This window comes from Caloenas nicobarica, chromosome 19 (genome assembly GCF_036013445.1).
Source record: "Caloenas nicobarica isolate bCalNic1 chromosome 19, bCalNic1.hap1, whole genome shotgun sequence".
Classification (NCBI taxonomy): Eukaryota; Metazoa; Chordata; class Aves; order Columbiformes; family Columbidae; genus Caloenas; species Caloenas nicobarica.
In genome coordinates, this window is record NC_088263.1 from 1,330,272 (window position 1) to 1,354,285 (window position 24,014).

Consider the following 24,014-nt stretch of genomic DNA (forward strand, 5'->3'; position numbering starts at 1 on the left):
CTGGTAACACGAAGAATCAGGATGGGCTAATGGGAAAGAGAAGATATCCATCTTCCACGAGAATAAAATGTAGTTTCCTCCTACAAATGGTTCAATGGCACTTGGATACCTGCCAGCTTCTTTTTGGCAATAAGAGAACCAGTAAGTATAAATTCAGCTTTATGAGCACCAGTGTACACCTCCTTATCCCAGTACCTTTGGCAAGGACGGGTCCAAGACCCTCAAGAAAACTATTTTCAGATCTCAGCTTCACTAACGCAGGGAACTTCAGCCATCGTTTTCACAAGACGGGTATGTTCGGCTCTTGAAAGTCACACTGACACGTTCCCTGATGACCTGGGAAGGATGTCTCCTTCAGCTCAAAAACCACACTGGGCTCACTGAAACAGATCCAGTATATGTATTTACCGAGCAGTTTCTGCAAAATTTTGGGTAAAAGATAATGCAGGCTTAGTCAGCTGAAACAGATTGTAATCGCCACATTTTCAGCCTGCTGTTGTACTCCACAGTTGTTCACCCCCGCTCAGGGCAGCAAAGTCACCAGGGATCCTGTCCAGCTCCTGCTGTACGGGATTATACAACGGTATCGCTGGGGGGTCGGTGTGAGCACAGATGGGAGGTGGCAGAACAAAAATGAGCATATTTTGCTTTGCACACCATTCTGCCTGGGGGAGTTCTGGCAAAAATCTTTATCCATACGGCAGAGTTTGGCTTGTCCACAGTTAAACCTCAACAGCTCATTGACAAGTGCTGTAACAAGGATATAGGAAATGGAAACCAATACAAAAACAAACAAGAAAAGAGTAAAGTGCTCTCAAGAATTTTGCTCCTGAAAGCAATTTCAGACTGATTACTCAATAGCAACATTAGAGTAGATCTGTTTGGGTTTAGCCAGGCAGAGCACGTTACCTTGTTTTCTCCTCTAATTCTCTCCTTCTATGAGGTACTTGCAGGTTCTGTCTCACCCCTCTTAAGACACCTGTGTCCCCCACGTCTCCTACAGCTAGTGCTGCTGTCAAAAGAAAGAGGCACTTCTGGGAGATCATAGAATCGTTTTGGTTGGAAAAGACCTTTAAGATCATTGAGTCCAACCATTAACTCCACACTGCCAAGTCCACCACTGCCCCATGTCCTGAGAACCTCATCTCCGTGTGTCCAACCCCTCCAGGGATGGTGACTCCAGCACTGCCCTGGGCAGCCTGTTCCAATGCCCCACAGCCCTTTGGGGAAGAAATTGTTCCCCAGATCACATCTCAACCTCCCCTGGTGCAGCTTGAGGCCCACAAAACAAACAGCGGAAGGCTAATAATGAAAATGTAAAGGTAGTCTAGGCACATAAGTAGTTGATTTCATGGTATTTTCCATTCTAGAAAAGTCACACATCATTATAGACCAGTCTTACAGAACCCCAACAATAGGACTGTAATGTGCTTCTAATTTGAAATTCCTTGTAATTTTACAAAACTTTATCTAGGCAGATATTTCCTTGATGGCAATTGCAGAGTGAATAACCTGAGAAAATTCCTTCATAAGCATTTCCTCCATTTCTGAAACACGTACATTTTCCATACCCGGATGTGTTTTTGCCATTCTCATTAAAATCTCTGCAAATCAAGGCCAAGTTGAGAGCTGCAGAAAACCCCTCATTTGCAAATGCTCAGTAGAGAATGACTAGAAGGTCCAACTTAAATGTCTTAAGAGCCCTAAATGCAGCATGCTGGAAGTATAAAGAGCTTCTCTTCCAATGACAAATCTGGAAAACTGCAAATAGGGCAACGAACAAGCACTGGAAGAAGAAAAGACAGGTGGTAACAATGCTGCAGGCTGGGAAAGCAACAGAGCGGGTGGGGATCGCTGCCACGGCTCATCACTCACAGCATTATTGGAATCAAAAAAACCCCGGCTTGAAAACCAGGAGATGATTATTAAATTTGCAAAATACACCAAAGTAGGAGTGGCTGCCAGCGTACAGGAAGACAGGAATAAAAAGCAAACTGATCTTGACAAATCTAAGAGGTCTAGAGGAAAACAAAAAACAAAGTAGTTCAACAGGATTCTAAATTACTATCAGAAATCTCTGTTAGCCACATCGATGGACAAAGAAGACACAGGGATAATGTGATTCTGCAAGAATTCTGCCTTTCAAACATAATCCTAAAACAGTAAAGGAAGTCTGTATTAAAAGACTAAATACCTTTTAAAAGAAGTTACAGTACAAACGAGAGAAGAAATTATTGCTCTAAACATCATTTCCAGTTTCAGAATCCTTGTATCTGATAAAGGCCAATACTTTTTAAGTTCATCAGAAGCAATAATTTGCTCCATGGTGCTTTCCAAGAGTAGTTTTCAATTTCTGCCATTTTCTTGGAGATATATCTAAGAGATGCGGGTACATACTTATATGTTAAATGCTGCAGAAACGATACAAGGATTTCCGTCGTAGTATTTCTAAAAGACTTTTACCTTTGAGCAAAGAGAAGTCTGAGAAGTTGCAGAAGAAAAATAAAATCATTTAATTGGTAAGCACAAGAAAGGCCCTGCAATCTCTTTTGCAACCTCGGCTATTGCTCTCATTAGAGAACAACAGGGAGATTTCCTTCACCCGAGTCCTACAGCATATGCCCAACTGTATGATTTGACACCCTGTTTTCTCAAAAATAAGACAGGGTCTTATATTAATTTTTGCTCCAAAAGATGCCTTTTTTTACATGTATAGCTGCCTGGACACTATTTAAATTGACTTTTTTTAATGAACTGTAACTAGGGTTTACTTTTAGAGTAGGGCTTATATTTCAAGCATCCTCAGAAATCCTGAAAAATCATGCTAGGGCTTCTTTTCAGGGTAGGTCTTATTTTCGGGGAAACAGGGTCCTGACCATGGAGCGACATTTGGAAGGAAACACAGCAGCTCTTCTGAGTGTAGAGATGGAACACAGGCCACGTCCGTGCTGATCTCACTGGTGAGCGAGTGCCGGGTTCTCGGGTTGCAGCCGAAGGACAAGCTCAGGCAGGGGCTGGTAAATCACGCGTTATCCAGTTCCCTCCCTCTGGCACCCAAAGCAATTCCCCTGCAGAACCTGGCACAACAGCGCTGCCTCTTCAGCCAATGTTCTCATCCCATTACTAATAAACTGTGCTTTTAACAGTATTTCCTTTCAGGATACTCTCCCAGGTCGCTCAGATACCCTCACTCCTTCAGCACATCTGATTCTATCAAGCACTCTGTGCAACTTCCCTCAAATGAAGTGCCAAAAATAATAAGCTCCGAACCCAACTGGAATTCTCATGGAAGTTCTCATCTTGATGATTGTCTCCTGGTTTCACCTCTTTGACTTCACAGAATCCCAGAACGTCAGGGATTGGAAAGGACCTCGAAAGCTCATCCAGTGCAATCCCCCCGCCGGAGCAGGAACACCCAGATGAGGTTACACAGAAGGTGTCCAGGCGGGTTGGAATGTCTGCAGAGAAGGAGACTCCACAACCTCCCTGGGCAGCCTGGGCCAGGCTCTGGCACCCTCACCATGAAGAAGTTTCTTCTCATATTTAAGTGGAACCTCCTGTGTTCCAGTTTGCACCCATTGCCCCTTGTCCTATCACTGGTTGTCACCCAGAAGAGCCTGGCTGCATCCTCCTGACACTCCCCCTTTCCATATTGATCCCCATGAATGAGGTCACCCCTCAGTCTCCTCTTCTCCAGCTCCAGAGCCCCAGCTCCTCAGCCTTTCCTCACACGGGAGATGCTCCACTCCCTTCAGCATCTTCGTGGCTGCGCTGGACTCTCTCCAGCAGTTCCCTGTCCTGCTGGAACTGAGGGGCCCAGAACTGGACAAAGTCTGGACAAAGAACCTGGACATGGACAAAGTCACACGTGCTCTTGGCACACTGTCACAGGGCAACCGTGCGTCACCAAAGCCCCTGATATGCTGGAGTGTTCCCCTGCCCCCCATTCCATGGCCCTGTCTCCATTCTGCTTTCTTCACTTCTTACAGCGATATCAGGAGATGTTGGCCAGTTTTAGCCAGGAATGATCAACAGGTTCCTAGAGCATCACAAGTTTCCTCCCACACCCTGCATGAGTCGAGAACTGTTTTCTAGTATGTAAAGACTTTGCTCCAATCCTGAGCTCTTCAAGCCTCACCCCACTGCTCCTATTTCATTCACTTCTACTGCTGACGGAAAAGCTGGGAACTAGAAAGCAGACAAAATTAGAGCAACTGCCACAGCTTTCATTCCTATATAAGCATCTTTTCACACAGAAAGCAAGGAGGGAACATTCTCCCTGTCAGGACTCTTATTACCTTCTTCCTACACTGATAAACAGTTCAACTCCACAGATGGAATCAAAAGGGGAGACCGAGTTTTACCTGTTCAATGGGAAGAAGTGGGGAGACATGGGCTGATTCAGGAGACAGCGCTGGCTACTCTTCCCTGCCACCTACCCCTTCATCAACAAGCTATCTTGAGTTCAAAAGTCACTCAATTAATATAGCACATCTCCTCAAACCTGGCTTCTTCAGCTTCAAATGTGAAATAAAAATATATATATACAAACCCATACCATCTGTGCAAGACAGCGTATAGAAAACGGAGCTTACACAGATGGGACACATCACACGATCCCTTATGTCTCTATCAACACACCAGCTTTGCAAATCTGCCCTAAATAAAAACAAAAGTGACAGCGCGTTACACGTGAGGCCGCGGGGCTGCGCAGGCCTAGCGGGAACTTGGCAGAGTCTGGATTGTTCTCTCCACTTTTAACGAACAACTCGCTCATAAACGGAAAACTTGCTAACGTTCAAGTGTTCTGCTGTGTTCAAATGTCAGAAGGATTGTATTCGACTAAGTCTCCCGGAGGGACAAATAATTTGTCTTCAAATTATTAGAGATGAAGCTGTAGGCTGCTTCAAAACTAGCAGGACGTGACACAACCTTCTTATGATCCACAGCAGGGACCAACACCAACCTGGAACATCTTCTAGTTCCATTAACTCTTTACCAACATCTAAAAATAACACTTCAAACATGTTTATTTTTACATCAGGTGAAGCATATAGTTGAACAATATAGCTGAACACATATGGAAATGCTTAAGCAGCAGTTCCAGTTTCTGTCCAAGAAGTCTGTAGACAAACACAATAAACTTAAGCTACGCACATGACAACTCAATGTACCACACAAAGGGAAAAAAAAAACAAAAAGAAAGACAAAAAAGTGTATTTTCATAAAAAAACAAAATTTATTTTGTGTGAGGAGCATCTGAGAGAGGAGGGAGCAGCTGGAACAAAGTACAGAAACAGCAAAATACAATTAAAGAGAATAAGGCACCGAAGACAGGCCTCATCACGTAGGATCACGTCTCCATCTCGCCCATATCATGTCTTAGTGGCCAGTGCTAAGGAAGAGACCTGGGCACCTATATTCCCTAACACATTCCTGACCTTGAAACAACTTGTAGCTTAAGATTCCACATGCCAGGTCTTCTGCACTGGTACGAAATAGACTTTGTAGATCTTTCTTCCGAGAACATACCCAACCGCTTTCATACAAACTCTCAGCACCAGAATCTTGTTCGCACAGCTGTCATGTTGTACTCACCATGCAAAGAAGTTTTGTTTTTATGTTTACTTTGAACCTCCTACTTCTCTTTGCTGCGCCTGCTTTTTGTTAGGGAAGTGAAAGAGCAATGGGGAATGACTGCTTATCTTCTGTCCCACTCAGGCATCTCTTCTTCAGGCCCAGACAGTCTTCATTTTCAAGCTGTTCCATAATCTGTTATTTGGGGAGGCAGTACCTCTTTTAGCCATAGCTGTAAACAGAGATAATTCCATTTTCGCACATTACTGTACATTTACTGACACTGAGTTTTGTCTCCTAGTTTATTTTCCAATCACACAGTACCATAAGGTAGGTGCTTTAGCAGCTGTAGAGTTGACTATGCCGAAGTACTTCTAAACCACTCAACCTTTGTTGTTTCTCTATCCATCGCCTTCCTCAGAGCATCTGAGAGCGTCAGCAGCACAGGTCTCGTAAGACTCCTGTGTCACTCTGACAGTCACCACCAACCACCCTCCGTCACAGCAATAACTGCTACACATTTTCTCACCTTTTCACCAGTCACTGGTCACTAAAGACTCTTCTCTCCTGTCCCCAGAAAGATCAGTTGCTTTAAGCAGCTGCGGCAAAGACCGTGTCAGACGTGGTTTGAAAAGCTGAGTGCACCATACACACTGCACACCCTACCCCAGATGTCAGCTGAGCCTTTCAAGCCCTTGAAGATTCATCAAGTGCAACTTCCTTTTACAAAAAACACGACTCCTCCATATTCATATAAAATCATGTGCCAAATAATTCTAATCTGTATGATTATTCTGGCAACGCCGCACAATACAAAGCCAGATTTCTGTCTGCTATTCCCCAAGCTCCCTGGAATTCTTTTGCAAGTTGGCATCGCATCAGCCCAGTGTATTTCTCTCACAGGGCTGACGAGGTTTTTAACTGTGTTAATAATTCAGCAGTTTCTCCCTTGAATCCCTCCTGGGCTCTAACATCCTGGTCCCCTAAAGCAGCTCATGGCGTTATTAAATTCTTCCATTAATAGCTGGGTTTGAGTTGGGTTCTGGTAAACCAAGTGTAGGTTGGTGAGGAATGTAGATGGCTCAGAAACTCATTTGTTTCTGTGTTGGGTTTCTGCAGCAAGGTTTTGGTAGGGGGAGCTACAGGGGTGGCTTCTGTGCGGAGATGCCAGAAGCTTCCGCCGTGTCCAACGGAGCTCAAGCGATTCTTTCACAGCCCGGTCTTCAAGGGGTTTTGCAAACTTTTCGACACGCTGCTTGTTCCCAACATATTTGGAAAAGAACTGTTACTTTTTATACTTTCTGAAAGCTGTTCCTCTAAGTTTTTGGCATTTCAAAGTGTTTGTTCTTTTCTGTCTCCCTCACTTGCTCATGACTTCAGCTTTTGGAAGGATGCCTCTGACTCCACAGCCTTTCTCCCCTGCTGTTTCACATCATAACTTTGCTCTTGGTTGGCTTTTGATAGGGCTGGGGCATCTGCTCTGCAGTGCAGTGCCTTTAAGTAACCTTCACACTACCTACAAACATTTCATTCTTTTCACTGGCCCCTTCAGTTTCCTTTTAACAAGCTTCCTCACTCTGACGTACTTTCCCTTTTGAAATCACATATCACTTCACTGAAGGTTTTGGCTTCTGCAAGGCTGTAAGTTCCCTGATGTTCACACGTACAGGGGGCCACTGGCAGCCAAATTTTGTACTGAGTTGTGCACAATTCCCAGGAGAAATTCAAAAGTCTGTTCCTCTCTCCAGATTCCCTGAGCAGATCCTTCCCAAAGGTGTCATTCCTGATGTGTAAGAGGACTGGGGTGCCGGGCTTCTCCCATTGTGTTTCCTACTTTAAAGCCACACACTGTTTATTATTCTATACTTTTCCTATCTATACTTTTCCCAATGTTTTTAGGAAGCATTTCTTTCCTGAGAGGGTGGTCAAAGACCAGAAGAGGCGGTCGATGCCCTCAGCCTGTGTGTGAGAGGCATTTGGAAAAAGCCCTTAGTAACACACTGTCGGCCCTGAACTGGTCAGGCAGTTGGATGAAATGATCGCTGGAGTCCCTTCCAACTGAAATAGCCAATTCCATTCTATCTACAAGTTCCAAGAGTTTTTAACCTTAAGGACTCCGTGATCAATACGGTTTAGGACACCACACTATCTCCCAAGGGTTTGAACCACTCCGTCATTTTTCTGTCACCTATAACTGGGTATTAGGCTGTTCCAGCTGGTGTTTTCCTTCCATCAGTTTTCTTATAGCCCTACTCAACAGTCTCACATAAAACCTCAGCTCCCCAGGTCATCCACCTTATTTCTCAAGATTTCGGAGTCTGTCTAGAAATACACACACATTTGGTTCAGTTTTCTACTTTTTTCATGTTACATCAATGCTAATCTAAGGGTGAAAAGCTGTCCGTCACACAATGAACATTTTCTATGACCAAGTGAACATGGTGGGTATAAGTTTCAGCGATAAAACAAACCAGCTGCATCCAAGAAGAGCTGAGAGGTGTCACTTGAACAATTACATAACAAATTCTTGCATCGAACATTTAGTTTTGTCTGGACTTCTGAAGTTTTTCTGCTCTATTTGCCATCACAAAAATGCTACAGGTTTGTATGACAGGAAAAGAGAACCAGCAAGTGCATTTTCTACTGTTCACTACAGATGAGAGACAATCCCTATACACTAATTACGCCAGCAAGCCCAGGGGAAGGATGGAGATCTTTTGGTGCCTTGATTTTGGGGTTAACTTGTATATATTTGAGAAACTTAAACGAACATGACAATGTACTTCGAAATTTTTCCACATTATTATTATTTCAGTGTGTACCTGATCATGTACATTAAAATACACATGAAAACGAACCTGATCATCAGCACTTCTTCAGTCTCTTAAAAGAAAAGGGAAAAAAAAAAAAGAGTAATTTATTATGCATGGGAGTCTGCAGGGGAAGAAAGCCAGAGAAATCACTACAGAAAGGCTGCATCTACTGGACTAAGTAATTTATTTAGATATTGAAAAAGAGAACAGCAAGTGTAGTAACAAACTACTGCTGGATTTTGTTTCCTATCACCCGAAACCTGACACATGATAACCTGCCGCTCTTGAAAAGTTCAGCTTATTTTTCCATTCGTGTTGAGTCTTCCCTGTTTATTCTACAGAAAATGTGAAACTTATTACTCTTCAAGAAAGGTAATTAGTATCTACCTATTCTTTATCTAAGTACAGAGTAAGTGTTTCCATTACTTCTGTTATGCTGTTGCTAGTAAATACATAAACATCAAAAAGATGAATCCACAGCACAGAAACAGCTCAGCTCATCTCAAGAAATTAAAACTAATTACTCTCTTCAGAAGTTCGAAACATTTGCTTTAGAGCTTTGAAGAAAAGCAACAAACGACAGAACCTTGCAAATGGTTTCGTTTCAGTGCTTGCTGGAAAATCCCTCTGACGGTTCTTTAACCCTCGCCCAGCTCTTTCTGCTGGTGTCCACGTTGACGCTGATCATGTCAGACACAAAATAGCACGTCGGTACGAAAAGCTATGACTGAAAACTTCTCATTAACATGATTTTCTTTAGAAAACAGCTGTTGCACGAATACTGCTGCCTTTTACCAAAGTATAAAATGAGCAGTAAAGAAACTGCTGAACAACTGAATGCTGGACATAATGTTACAGACAACATTTTTAGGTCAAAGGGTAAATCCTCTACAGAAGGAAAGAAAGTTACCAGTGAGAGAACAAAAAGCATCAGCCCTAATATTACCCACACTGATTAAACATGTCAGATGACTACACAGTGAGTTATAAAACAGGATTTAGGCATCAATAAGGATTGAAGTGATATTGTTCATTCAGCTGAGCCCTCCACTACCTGCCTCTGGTCCTGAAGCTGCTAAGGTTATACAGGCAAAGTCCCCTTAGCATGCCTGTCACTTGAAAGAACACAGAAAAAGAGAGACATGAGTGTTTTCTAGTTATTACACTATATTTCACACCTATTTGAGTAACGGCTACCATCTACTGCTCTAAATCACACCAAAGCAGCCACGGAATCTGCCACGTAGTTATTCAGCACTGACTCATCCCTAGAAGAAAAACTATGGGCCTTGCAGTTACACTTTTTACAGAGACTGAGAGTTTAACATCCAGCTGTGAGAACAAAGAGCGGCAGGATCCCGGGCAAGCCAGACCTACCACTTTCTATGGCCTTTATTACTCAAAGTAGTAACAGGAATCCTAGGACAGAGTGTTCGTCACATCTCTGAGCTGTAGCTGCAGCTCCAGGACATGAACCACACCACACATAGCACACGCTTCTCCACTTAAGAACTTCAGTTGTGTGTTTGAAGTATTTACATATTCGTTTACTATTTATCATAAATCCCACCAGCAGACTAACATACACCAAGGAAGGCAAATTAACATAAAAATAAAGGAAGATACAAGTCACGTTGAGAACAGGTTTAAGGGGGAGGGGAAACGTTTCCATCATCCCCCAGACTCCACTGAAGAATTCTCGGTGCTCGTGGCCCAAGGGGAACGGTAATAGGAGAGAAGTAAATTCTTTCACCTCTGGGTTGAAATCCAAGTCAGGCTGGTAGTAGCCAAGAGTCATTAGCGTAACATCTGCTGGCTGTTTGGTGAGCCCTGTGCACCGAGTTCTGTTCCTCAGTGTCCACATCTCAGTCCCACTAATTGGCACCACGTTGGCAATCTAAACAGAGGGGTTAAAGTCCGAACATACAGCAGGCATGAGCTACGGGATTAGTCAACTTCAGATTTGAGCACATATGTGACAAATTATACATCTGGTATATGTAACTGCATCTAATTGCCTCACCATCCTGTTCTGCCCTCAGAAGAAAATCGTAAATCCAAGCAGCAAACGGCCAGCGTTCCCTTGGCAAGCACACAGCTTCTGAACTGCTAAGACACGTTATTAAGATCATTACTATTCAAAGTGCTTAAGCAATTGCTTAAATTTTAAGCAAAATGAAGTATGACCTGAAGTGTTTGAACAATGGGTACCAATATCCATAAAAATAGTATCTTCAGTTTTTAACTCAAAAATGCAACACTCACTCAAAATGCAGTAACGATATAGTCTTATAAATCCCAAATAACAACAAGGCTCTTTTCTCTTTGTTTCCCTCTTCTGCAGCTGCCCAACAAAGAAAGAGTGCAAAGGAATGGAGCTGACCTAAGAACAAAACCCATTAGCTTTTAGAAAATTATCCTCTGTATTGCCCCCATGGTAAAATATTTGTCTGAGGACAAAAACCAAGCTATTATATCTTAATAAATAGCAATAAAAGAAAATTGATTTTTCACATCATCTGAGTATAGCAGCATAAAAAAAAAAAACAACACAGTCTTAACTATGGAGGAAGGAAACTCATGTTACAGTTCAGTAACTGTTCCTGATGTTTACACATCACTTCAGTTTAAAGAATTGCTTATGATGGGAACATGATGAAAGCTGTTGAGCATGCAGGGAGACAGAAACGAAGCCAAAAGAAGCATCTTTGCCAGAACTCTACCAGAAAACAGAATCATAGAGTAAGTTAGTTCGGGAGGGACCTCTGGAGTTTTCCAATCCAAGCGGCTGCTAAAGGAATGGCCAACTTCAAAGTGGGATGAGGCTGCCCAAGGATATTTTAGATGAAAGCACGACTTAGTACGGTGCCCTGCAAAATCCACATATACAGAAATTGTTCTTGCTAGCTGAACACTTCTTTCATTTACCACTGCTCTGGAAAGATTCAAGTTCTAGGCTGTTTTGAGAAGCAATAATGGCTTGCTGCCATGAAGAACAGTGATAAACCGAGAAGGAAACAAACCTAATTTAAAAATCCATTAGCACCAAGGTTTGGAGAATTTAACTTGGTAGAATGCAGACCTGAGGACAGGAGACTGGCTGAGAGAGCCTGGGAAGTACAATCCTCCCAAGATCCACGTTTTATCTTGTGTTGGAAAGGTGTGTTCAGCCCTCCTAAGAAAAATGCAGGCACTGACAAAAGGCCGGTCTGCAGGAAAACAAAGACCGGCCTGGTAAGTCTGCATTCCACAGCCGTGTTCAAAGGGAAGGAGGTTTTTTTTTTCTTCTTGTGCAAGAAGCACTTGTAGAGAATCTGACAGTATCTAAGCTGCCTTAAACACAACCAGTCTGCTCCTTTTAGCCCAGGCTGCGAACCCCCGCCTGGCCACCTGTCCTCTGACAGAGCCAGACCAGTTTAACTTTACCAGTTCCAAGTGTCTGCACACGCACTGCCAAGGATTTTGTGGGTTTTTGCAAGAGCTTGGTGGACCAAGGGTTCTGCCTGATCCAGCAAGAGTGCTCCTTCCCAGAGCTACAACATCACCGCCAGGCCTGCGAAATGCTTCAGGCAGCCAGGATACAACCATCACGGGCTCCTAAAGCCTCTAAGGTGGATCGTCCCTTACTCTCTAACTTTCAGAAGTAGAACAGGATCATGCCACATTTTTTAAATGCCAGACAAGCTCCTTCTTGCTTGAAGACGCATTATGACTAGCTTCTTTTAAAATCACACTACTGCAAATAATTATATTGACACTTGTGGTGGGTTCCGCTGTGCTGACATCTGAAAGAGAATGAAGGGAGACTGTGCTGACTGCCGGGGGTCTAACACAAGCTGGAGAAAAACCAGGTTAGCACCAAAGACATCGACACCGTGACCCTCTGTCTGCGGCTGCCGTCAGCCCACCGAGCTGCCCGGCCAGGATGTTCTGCAGTAAATCTGCAGAACTAATTCATAATGCCACAGGACTCAGTTGCGCGATAAGGTTCAAGTAAAGGTTATAATTGAACAATGTAGTGAGCTGCTTTATTGAGCAGCTCTAACATGCACTTCTGAACCCTCATGTAGGTATCACGTAAGCATTGATACTGTAATAAATGTTTTCTCACAAAACCAGGTATAGAAATAATACCAAATTCATGAGTTTCCTGAGAGTAATTCCTCTACAGTTGGAAAACAGGAGGGGTCCAAGAAAGGAATCCTTCTCTGCAGGGGAGGGAGGCAGGAAGGAAGGAAATGTGAATTACATACACCTCTGGATAAGTCCCCCTTTTAAAAAGGAAGGAAATTAGAGTTAACTAAAAGGAGCGTGTTTAGCATCACCGCACAAGCTGTGGGGGAAATAACTCCTCGGAAATGCTGGTTAAAGAGAGTGCGGCTGCCTCCTGCCGCTGCGGGATTCCACCAGGAGAGCTGGAAGGGCCGTTCTTCACTCCTCCCATTGGCAGCACCACTTCGAAGTTACCTACAAATCAGAGTCACTATTTGATGATCACCTCTCCCTGTCATCCTATGCAGTTTTGGAATAGGGCTGTTAAAAAACATGTGTTTGCGCTTTTTTTTTTAAATTAAAAAAGCATAACTCATAACCGAGCAGAGACAAAGGCTCTGCTGATACAACAACATGTGGATTAAATCTGAAAGGAGAAAGAAAGTTGTTCTATTAAACTGACAATCCTGCACAGAGGGCTTATATCTAAACTGGTGTAATAAATCAATAGGAAAGATTTCTCTTTGGCTGAAACAACCATTTGCTTAGGCAGGGAACAAGAGCATTTTAAATTTGCTATGGACACTGTACACAAAAGGGTTTCTTCAATTTTGTGGGGGTTTTTTTGCTTTTTTTTTTTTGTATTTTAAGCATATCCCCAAAGTTTTGCATTTGCTTTACTTAAAAATACTTACTTTTTGGCACTTAAACCTATAACAAGTTGGTCAGCCAGCACCACCGGGCTCTTAGCTAACCTGCTTCTACTGAAAAAAGAAAAAAAAAAAGAAACAAAAGTTGCTTGCTCCTTTTACATTATTATATTAGGCAGAAGACTGGCCTAAATTTATGCTTCCCCCTATTATGCTTGTCTCTTCTCTTTTTATAAACGCACATTCTACTTCTTCCCTTTAATTCTATTCTTGAAGCAGAAAGCACTCACCAGCTGTTGCTACCAATCCATATCAGACACCGGTTTGTCCCATAACGTCTTCTGAGGCCACCACAACAAGGGGCCACATCAGAACACCAGTCTGGAGGTGCTCAAGTCACTACCGTCACAACACTGCCCGGAAACACGCACTTGGTCTCTGGATCCCAAGAAGACAAACTGCTGCCGCTGCACAGGGAAAATGAGGGAGACTTGGCAGAATGTTTCAAGTACGACACTGATTGTTACTACAGATGGGCCCAAGAACTGCAACTGTCTTTTTTAATAAAAATCAGATGGTACCTGGAACTGATTTCAGAGTTAAAGCAAAGACGACACGAGCATCTACTAATTACACTTAGGACATCGTGTCACGAAGACGGCATTGGCTAACCTGTGCAAATGTGTCACCACACAGCTCCAGCCAGTTGCCAAAGAATGCCAAAGACCAAAACATAAATCAGCATAAAAATAAACTTCCAGTTCTGCAGAAATGTTGTGTGAGAAAATATTTGTAGGAGATGCTACTCAGCACTGGAAGAAAGTGTTTCATCCAAGCACGCTGGAGCTCCTCTCCAGCACGTTCTGTAGAAGCCGCTGGCTGCTACATCACTATTATTTTCTAGAACACCCAACAGTACGTGTGGTAAAACACAGGAGAGGGCCTCTGCATATGGGACAGAGTGTAACACTGAGGGGGCGAAGATTTTGGCTCAAGCCTCTGTCATTCAAAAAGTCATTCCAAATATCATTTACAGAAATCACAAAAGCCTAGCTCTTCAAAATCATTATAAGCACAAACCCCAGCCCCACAGATGAAAATGTTTCAGACTCGGTAACTGTCTTTTTCTACCAGGGGAGTCCTTATTTATTCCATTTCACTTTAAATTCCATTTGCCAGCCTGGCAAATAAAAGTTTCCTCAGCTTGAGTGCCCAGCCTGCTGCCCGGCTCCCAACACACCCAAACAACGCGGGGCCACAGGGCAGCCCCAGGGCCAGGGCTAGGCTGCCCCCCCTGGCCCACAGAACCCGCTGGTGCCGTCAGGGCTGGTGGGAGATGGGAAGCATCCGAGTTATTGTGCCTGTGTTTCGCCCAAGAGCTGTTCTGCCAGGCTGCCCACCCAAGAGCTGGCCGGACAAGCTGCTCACCCGGTTCCATCGAGCGCCCTCCAGCCTGCGGGACCCTCCCTACAGCATGTGTCCCACACACCCGCTGCCACCCGCACGGTACCACAGCCCAGCTCAGCTTCTGCTGCCTCCTCATGTACCCTCTATTGAGGACTGACAAGGAACAGCTCGGCTTTCCTTCCCTAACCCAAGCAAACAACTCTTTGCCAACAGCGCTAACAAGGAGCCATACTAGTGGGACAGAAACAGAAGGTGCGAGATTAAAAACTAGGAGAGGAAAAAGGTGACCTGACAAGTACTTTTTCCCTATTATTCTGTTTTAATTTTGGAGAAGTAGAGTCTCATGGCCATTAGAGTTCATGGAAGCACAACATAGTTATTTAGGACACCAAGCGAAGTATCACCTTCCAGCTGTAGCACAGAATCTGCCTTGATAAATTCTCAGGTTGTCAACACCTACCAGCTTGAAGCCCCAGCTGATAAAGCTGTCACCTCCCAGTAAAGCTAAACCCCTGGTTCAAAAAAAAAAAAAGCTGTGGCAGTCCCAGCTGGAAGGAATACTTCCCAGTATGGAGACGATCAGCCAGCCAGACAACTGGTTTCTGTTCATAGCTGTTACTGGCCATCCAAATCACATCCCCACGCGACGCACACAGCACTACCGACCAGCGGCTCCACAGAACCAGCCACGAGCAGCAACGCCAACGCAGAAATGGGAATTTAGAGGCTAAGCGAAGCAATATATTAAATCTGAGCTTTATGCTATGTAGGCACGGTTCCAGCATGGGAAACATGTACTGCAGTTTTGCCAAGCCCAGGCAGCGTGGGTATGATTCAGTGCTAATTGCTCAGAAAAATGTTTCCAGTTACACCAGTTTGGGATGCCTTTTGAAAAGCAAAACAAGGTATGTTTTGGACAAGGTTAAGATGATGTTTATGTTTACAGACAATCTGACTCCTGCATATAAAGAATGCTACTCCTTGGACAAAGAAATACAAACATCAAGAAGAGTCAAAAGTAATGCAAACGATCTGGCTCTGTAAACTTGCCAGAACAGAAGAGGCTCCAAAGCAGTTGAGCAAAAATCATGGTCTTAAATTTGACTTCCCCAACTCCTGCTTTGTTCAGTATTTTAATTATATTTTTAAAAAAATTCTAAACCACTTCAAATTTCAAAGTATGTTTATATATGTTGATTAACTCTCCCAAGGTAAAAATCATTATCCTTTTTATTACAGAAGGAAAGTGAAAGAAGACAAAATAAGCTACTTGTCAAAGGCACAGAAGGAACTGATGTAAGGGCTGGAATGAAAACCCAGAAGTTTCTGAAGCAACTTACTGTTTCTAAAGGATTTATGTTTTTTAAGATGATAGCAACAATACAAAAATAAGGTACCAAATTGGATATACATTTAGGATACAGGCAGTTTATGGGGTAAAGGCCATGAGAAAAGCAAGTTATTTACATTCATTAATCCACATTTGGAAAACTACAGTGAATTATCTAATAGATTGTTGCTGTTCCATACACGGCACAAGCATTCAATCAGCCCACAGTGTGGTCAGTCCCGCCTTGCACTGGATGACAGCGAACTCTACAGGGTAATCCATTGCAGCCATCCTTCCTTCTACTCCGGGGTGCAAATTATATTTACATCGGGCCCTTTCTGTGCAGTGTACGGGGTGGTGTGTCCCGCAGGAGCCTCCCCACGCGTTATTCAAGAGTGCCCTCTAACGAAGCTGCAGCTGCATCTCAGAACACAGACAAGAGAGGCCAGAAAAAACCCAAAATGAGACTTTCCAGAAATTTCTCATTAAACACCAAGCTTTGTATCTGTTTGAATGAAAGAGGAACATACATGATGTGCACTAAGTGGTGACTGCTCCTGCACAGATATTTTCTGTTTGCCTCAGTGGTAAATATCTCAGCAGGCAGCAGTGCTAATCAGAAAGATGAGAAAATTCAGTTCTCCCATTCTGAGAGCAGAAACGATACTGATTCAGACGAGGTCCCAGGGCAGTTAACCTGGTATAACTTTTCTAAGATAAACTGAGTTCTACACAATCTACTCTATCTGTAAGGAACTGCTGGGTAACTTTTCAACATAGGATGTAATAAAATCCATCTTGACAAAAATAAGGGAATATCACAAATCGAAATGGAAACCTCATAAATCTATTCTCTAATACACTGCTGCACCATAAAATATTGCTTATTTGAAAGGGTATCTTCATCTAAGAGGGGTCACACAAACTACAGTGATGAACAGTATTTGCTACAAGTTTGTATGAGTGGTACTTGGTTTATTGCCAAGTTCCTTTTCACCTACCTATATAAACTAATAAAACATCCAGAAAGAAAAAAAAGTATTACTTTCAGAGACGAGCTCCACACAGAAAAGCTGATACTGATCCTCAGAACAGAAATTAATTTTAATAATCCAGATGTCAAATTGTCAGACTAGGAGCATTCCACTTAAAGATCTACCTGAAAATATGCCATGAGGGCACAGCTTCTGGGGGATCAGAACAGTCACAGCAGCCTGTGCAACTGGTGCCCCCATCCTCAGCTTCCCCCAAACACCCAAGCTACGAGCGTAAGGTGAAAGAGATCAATAGAGTAATCAAAGTCAAAAATTACCCTTTTCTAAGCTCAGACAAGACTATAATGGGGCAGGAATTCCTTAAGCTGTGCTGCCCCCATCCTGCAAATGTGGAGTTCACCCCCATCTTGTCAAATGCCTTGGAAGAGACTCAGGTCCAGCACACAAACTCACCCCGAAGGAGGTCGGTGACCGTGGTATCTGCCGAGGGGCGTCCAGGGAATTCTGCTGCCACCGCAGAGCTGGAGGGAAGCAAACAGGCCTGTTAACACACAGAGCTTCGAGACACTTCCCAACACAAGAGCTGGGCCCCACTGACGCCATCCGAACTTCGGCCCCACAATAAGTTCTGTCTTGGCAAGAGAGAGATTCGCAGGCATCAAATGTTTTCTTGAACTGGAGCCTTATGTACCTGCCAACATTTTTACTTCTTGCTAAACGCTTTTACTGTAATGTTAAGCTCACGTGGCTAAGAGTCACAAAAGGCTGACAGAACACCATATACCGATGTTGTAAAACATTCAGAGAGCAATCATCTCCTGATCCACGCAGGTTACCCCCTTTAACAGAACATCATTGGGAAACCTCCCCTCCCATCCAGCCAAATGGGCCAGTGGCAACCACCACTCACAAAACAAAAACCAAACAACACCGCTTGCAGCTACATGGCCAATAAAATCTGCTTTACATAGTCTGAAACAGCAGGTATTCATCACATAAAACAAAATTGCACTCCGCGAAAAGAGCCAAACCCATTTCCCTTTGGTTTGTAACAGGGGATATTTTAGTCCCCAAGAAATATTTTCCAAAACTTTACAGGCAATTGTATAACCTAAGGAAACCCACATGGAGCAGTTTGATACAGCAAATATTTCCCAAGCAGTGCAAAGTTCCTCCTGTGCGTTCTCTCACATTTTCAACATTCCTCCCAGCACTGCTGTGTTCCAGCCAACTATTTTCTGACATAACAGCTTATTTCTCGAGGAGGTCAGACAGAGTTTGACGTTAAAAAGATCAGCAGTGGACAGACAAACAGTGCCCTGGATGTTTTGAAAAAAGACCTTTCTTTCAATAACACGTAACCCAAATGAATTTGGGTGAAAATCAAAATAATCATAAAGTGTCTTTTGAATCATAAAGCAGAAAGTTGCAGCACAGCATGAAAAATGTGGAAAAACCCCTTGAAATTAGTAACTGAACCACACAATTATGTGCACAGCTATAAGTGAAGCCCCCTACTGTTGTAAAGTATTCTGCTTTTTGAAGGCAAGGCGAGCAACAGCAAAGAATAAATCGCATTGTATGTGTATAGCTAGCCATAAAATGAGAAAAAACAGCATTATTTTAAACAGAACAGTCTAAACTGAGAGCAGCCACACATCAAAGTGTGACCATATCCTTGGCAAAGCTGGAGATGTAATAAAGAGGAACTTATTTAAGTGCATTTAAATGCATGAAATGCATTTAGAGTTAGAGGCTCTTCTGCTCTCACTTTGTAATGTATAACAAGAATCACAGTAATGCTTCGCAACATGCGCTTAGGAAAACGCATGGGAGTCAGATCTCACTTATAGCGATAGGAACCTGCAGCGATGCCGTCATGAACAGACTCAGAAATGGTTAATACTGAATCACTGAGCAGAGAATCTGGCTTCTGTACTATGACATGAAAAAAAAGAGACTTTAACAGTGCTATTGATGTCAGTAGCTCCCCTTATTAGCAGTGAGGTGAGGTCTGCAGGAAGAGCAGCTCCCAGCTCTGCATCAAGACAATGTTAACCACACTTTATGTATTAGTTTTCAGAATTTCTTCTAGTGATATTGCTATTTAAACGTTTATACAACATACATTAGAACTTTCTTTCATGTGTTTAACTCTTCCATGTTCTATATCTACTTCTTCATTAGCAATTTCCTTTTCCTTCCAGATTCACTGTTGCAACTTTAAGTGCAGGCAACACACAACTTTGTGCCACTGGAATACATTAGTCAAAGGAACAGGAATCTCATGTTTTATAGGTGATCAGACGAAGGTGGAAAGATTTTTAGCTGCTTCTGGTATGATCAGGTTTCAAAACACTTAACCTTTCTTTAGCTTCATCAGCCCACCTATTTCTTGCAGAAGACACTGCAAAGATGATTATAAGAACTAGTAATGTGATTTTTTTTTTCTTGTACAAGAAATTTCTTTAATAATAGTGATTGCCTCTTGACCCTCAAACAGCTCTAGTTCTACTTAGAGCCAACATGAAGGACTATGCCCAAAGCATCATCCCAAGAAACTGGCAAAGTGGAGACAAAAAAAGTTATTAATTACATAAGCAGGATTTTCTTGCTTGATTTTTATCTGTAGACAATAAAGCATCATCTGCCTCAAATCATTCAGCAGGCAGTAAACACAGCTGGGAACATACGTCCTGCTCCTGATCTCAAACAGCTGCACAAACTCTCACCTTCCAGGCCCAAGTTAATGTCATTTGGTCACATTGCAACACCGATCCACAAGAGAAACAAGACTTTTATCACCTGGTAAAACAACTTTCTAGACTTCTGATGGAAATCTAACTGGAGCTTCTCTTCAGCCCCCCCTCATCCCACACATACACACTCCCCTCTTTCATTTTTCCCCTCAAAAACTTTCCAGACTCTTATCACGGACATCTACCATAGCTCTTCCTAGACTACATTAGTTTATTACACAGAATTCAATTAAAATATGAAAATGTAAACCAGCAAGGTGTTCAGCACTTAGTGTATCTCCTATTTCTGTTACTGTAATTCTGTTCCTCTCGCACAGCACTCAGCTCCTGTTCGGCCACCCCTTCCTCCAGTGTACCACATTACAAAGGGGAGCTACTTGAAGAGGCTGCCATAGCATCAAGCATCCTCGGAGAGCTACAAAAAAATTAGTTTGTTTTATTTTAAAGGCACTGGCATACTACCCAAGCTTAGTAATTAGCTTTTTGAATCAAATTATTACAGCTTGGTTCAGGAGAACATTCTTAATTCCAACAGAACACCTCTGTCGAACAGTTTCTGAGCTCAGAGTGGCCTGTGCCCCTCATCCCTTCTCCTCTCAGGCTCCATCACTTCACATGCCAGCAAGAGATTTAAGGCAAGTTTGAGCAAAATTATTTATTCACATGAGCAACTGCTTTTGTTGTCGAAGAGTGTAAATGCATAGACCTGTGACCTGTTCCTCTTGCTGTTCTTACCAACTGTGTTCAACTGTCCCAACAAGGAGAGCTGAGAAAAGTTCACCCACCGCAACTGCTGAACTGGAAGCACCAACAAAACTTTGTGCAGGATGGTGTTACGATTTCTGCTAACAATACTATTATTGCCATAAAAGACCAAACAGCACTTTTTCTGATGGATCATTTACATTTCAGAATACGCACTTTGCTGGTTCTACTCCACATGCTAAAATGCTATTATTCCTCCTCTATTGTTCTATTGCATACAGTGAGAAAGTGCACAGAACCAGACGTCACAGCTATTAGTGACACTCATGCCAAAAAACTGACACAGCCATGGGCAGGTGCCTGTTTCCATAGGGAACCAGGGAGGCAGAAGCCCTTGGGACACCAAAATGCACAGAGAGACAGAGTTTCACCATTCACAGAAGCACAGATAGATTTATTTGTTTATTTTAATTAAAAAGTCATTATTTAGAGTGAGTCAACAGATCCTGTAGTTGACACCACCATCCAATACTCTTTTACAAAACTTACTACCTGAAAAGCACTCTCGTCCTACTGAAACAATTCATTGAGGCAAAGAGATACCCAAATCCCTTTACAATAACCTGATGAGATAAAAACAGTGCCCACAGAAAGTCCCAGCGTGAAAACTGTGCTCTTGCTGAAGGTGAAAAACTGGTGTGATGCTGGAAATCCCTTCCTGACCTCACATCTGGATCACACCACAAACATCTGGGGAAAGACACAGTAAATGAGGGAGGGGATTGTCCAAACGAGTACGAGACACATGGTTGCCCAGCTCAGTGTCTGCTCCCTGTGGCCAAGCTCTGATGATTTAAAGAACAGTGGAGGAGGAAATGCACTACTTTAATCTAACTTTCCCCTGTAAGAACAGCGGAATTCCTCCTTGAAGCAGATGTTCATCCAAAAGCACGAGATCACTTAAACCTATCTTAATTTAGAACTACAGCCCTTTAAGCAAGTTTGAAAACTCCTGCTATTTCTGCAGCCAAGCAGACTGAGCAGTACAGCGTCCCAGAAGGCGACTCACTGATAATCTCCCCGATTTCCCCCAAACCACATGGGCAACCTTGCACCAGCAAGTTCCTCAAGATTCCAGGTTTAAGTCCATGTTCAAAATTGTTATTGTTTCAGTTTAGGAGCTCCAAATAATGGCAAACCTTTAACATCTCCTGTAAACTATTCCTATGATTAACCTCCATCACTGCTAGGAAATTGTGTCATATTTAAAAGAATTTGTGTAGCTTTGACTTCCAGTTACCGGATCTCACTGTGTCTTTGTTGGAAAGACTGAAAATGTTCAGCTATCAGATAACTTTCCCATCAGCATGGATTTCCACAGAGCGGCTGAGTCACTTCTTAACCCTCTTCTCTTGGATGTGCCTGAATAAACTGAGTTCATTAAGTCCATTACATGGTTTGTCTTCCAGAACCAGAGCGTTTTTGTGGCCTCCTCTGGACTCTCGGGTATTTTCATACCTTACTTGAGAGCTACTGTAACTGGAGATTATGTTCTAGGAGCCTGTTCTAACAATACTGTGATCACTCGAACCCGATTCCCTTTAAAAAAGAAAAAATATGAACGATATGAAATAAAATGAAAACAACAAAGATGAAATAAACAACAAAAATTAAACAAACTCTTCCCACACCAGTAAAGTTCAAATTGTGTCACTGATGCAACTAAATCCTCCAAGTCACTCTCTGCCACCTCTGTGGTTGTGGTAGGAACCTGTCATGGTTTCTAGATGTAATGTTGCCTTTTTCATTCTATTAAGATCCTTCTCCAGCTGGGAGCCATCTAACCAGGAAGCTCAGACCAGGCTATAGCAGTAACATCTTGTCATTGATCATCTCACCTATCTGTCTTCAGTAAACTTTACAGCAAAGGTATAAACCTGCTTTTGGATAATTTAAGCCAGTATTAGTATTTGAACAAAGAATTGGTAAGTGGAGGAGCTGACTGGAAACAGCCCGGTCATTTATGTCTTCTAATTAACAATTGAGATGCAGGATTTGTTCCTAAGCTCATCCTTAAACTTTGCCTTGCTGCCCTACAGCATCACCTTTGTTAATTAAATTGTCAGGTCACACTAGAGTCAAATTCCTCAGAGTTTCAAGTATGTGATACGAACAATATCAACACCAACTTAACCAGATCTTGAAATCCCCTCAGGGAACACCGCGGGTGGGGGAATCTCCTCTTCAAGCACACCTTGTTAAGTCCTTAACCTCTATATTCATTGCATTTGTAGTATCTAATTACAGAGTTTTACAAGCTAGTTTTATTTTACTCCTGCTACTAACATCAGGTTAACTTGCTTTTTTTGTTTTCATAAAACACATTTCATCTTCCCACATGTGTGAACAATATTTGTGGTACTTCCAATCCCACTGAATTTTTTTCCCCCATTTTCCAAAACATTTAAAATCGGTGGCAGGGAGCTCAACCAATTTCTTTAAAACTAAGCTGTTCGAAAACACACCGATTCTACCGTTCCTGTAACAGGCCGGCCGGAGATTCCTTTGGCTTCCAGTGATACTTCATTATTAATTCGCTCCAATTACCTGTAGGCCATATAATTATGTACGGTGGCTACACAAAGTAAAGTATGTAATTATTTCTAATTATGAACCTGCGGCCCGCACTCACTGTCCGCCTCTTCCCTCCTCTCCGCGGGTTTCCCGGCCCTTCCCCGGGCTCCCGCTGCTCCGCCGCCGGTTCCCACAGGACCAGGGGCCGCTCCAGCCCCAGGCGCCCGGGCCCGGGCGGTGCCCGCTCCGCAGGGGCCCCTCAGGAGCGGGACGCGGGCCGGGAATCGGCTCGGCCGCCGCGCAGCCCGGCGCTGAGGGGCCGCGCGGAGCTGCCGCCCGCCACAGCCTACCGTAAATACCGTAAACACCGGCAGCTGCGCACACCCGCTACCGTATTGGCGCCCCGCGCGCAGTTCCGCCGGGAGGCGCCACCCAGGGAGGCCGAGACACTTCGTGGTTTTATTTCGGCTGCGAAGCGCGTTACACCCGGAGCGGCCCCGCTCCCCCCGCCCGCCCCGCTCCTCTCGGACTTCCCGGGCTCAAGGTCCGCTGCGCTGCGCCGGGCTCCTCCGTACAGGCCCGGGCACAGCTTCCCCCCACCCTGAGGCTGCGCCAGGAACCGGGCCCCGCCGCGGCCCTGCGCCCCCGCGGAGCCGCAGCCCGACCCGGAGCTGCCCCGGTGCGGCCGCCGGCTCCTACCACTCACCTGGCGCCAACCCGGAAGCAGCGACGGGAACTCCGGGGTCCTCTTTTTAAAATCTTCCCCGTCGCGCCAACTCCTCTGTGCTGTGCGGCAGACCCGACCGGGCCCGGAACCCCTTGTGCGCAGCCGCGCGCCCCACCGGACCGCTTTTGCGACAGCACCGACGCACAGCGCCTGTAGGGGGCGGTGTCGCCCGCAGCAACGCGGCGAGCCCCGAGGGGCGGGGCCGGAGCCGGAGGCGTTTACCGTATGTACCAGACCGCGGCGGCATCCTTATGCCTACCGTACT

The 24,014-nt window shown here is 43.9% G+C and overlaps 1 protein-coding gene across 8 annotated transcripts in view; it reads right to left on the reverse strand.

Annotated features, from left to right (window-relative positions):
• The window catches only part of EXD3 (exonuclease 3'-5' domain containing 3), a 291,985-nt gene extending 268,685 nt beyond the window's left edge, over positions 1 to 23,300 (reverse strand). For 6 of the 8 annotated variants that reach the window (XM_065648437.1, XM_065648436.1, XM_065648440.1 and 3 more), the window contains exons 1-2: positions 23,124 to 23,300; positions 17,438 to 17,505 (exon numbers count right to left, since the gene is read on the reverse strand). The gene's annotated coding sequence lies outside the window, so the exon portion shown is untranslated. Of the gene's footprint in view, positions 1 to 17,437; positions 17,506 to 22,973; positions 23,056 to 23,123 lie in introns of all 8 variants that reach the window. The other 2 variants (XM_065648435.1, XM_065648434.1) reach the window with 2 other exon arrangements.
• Positions 23,301 to 24,014: the final 714 nt, after the last annotated feature.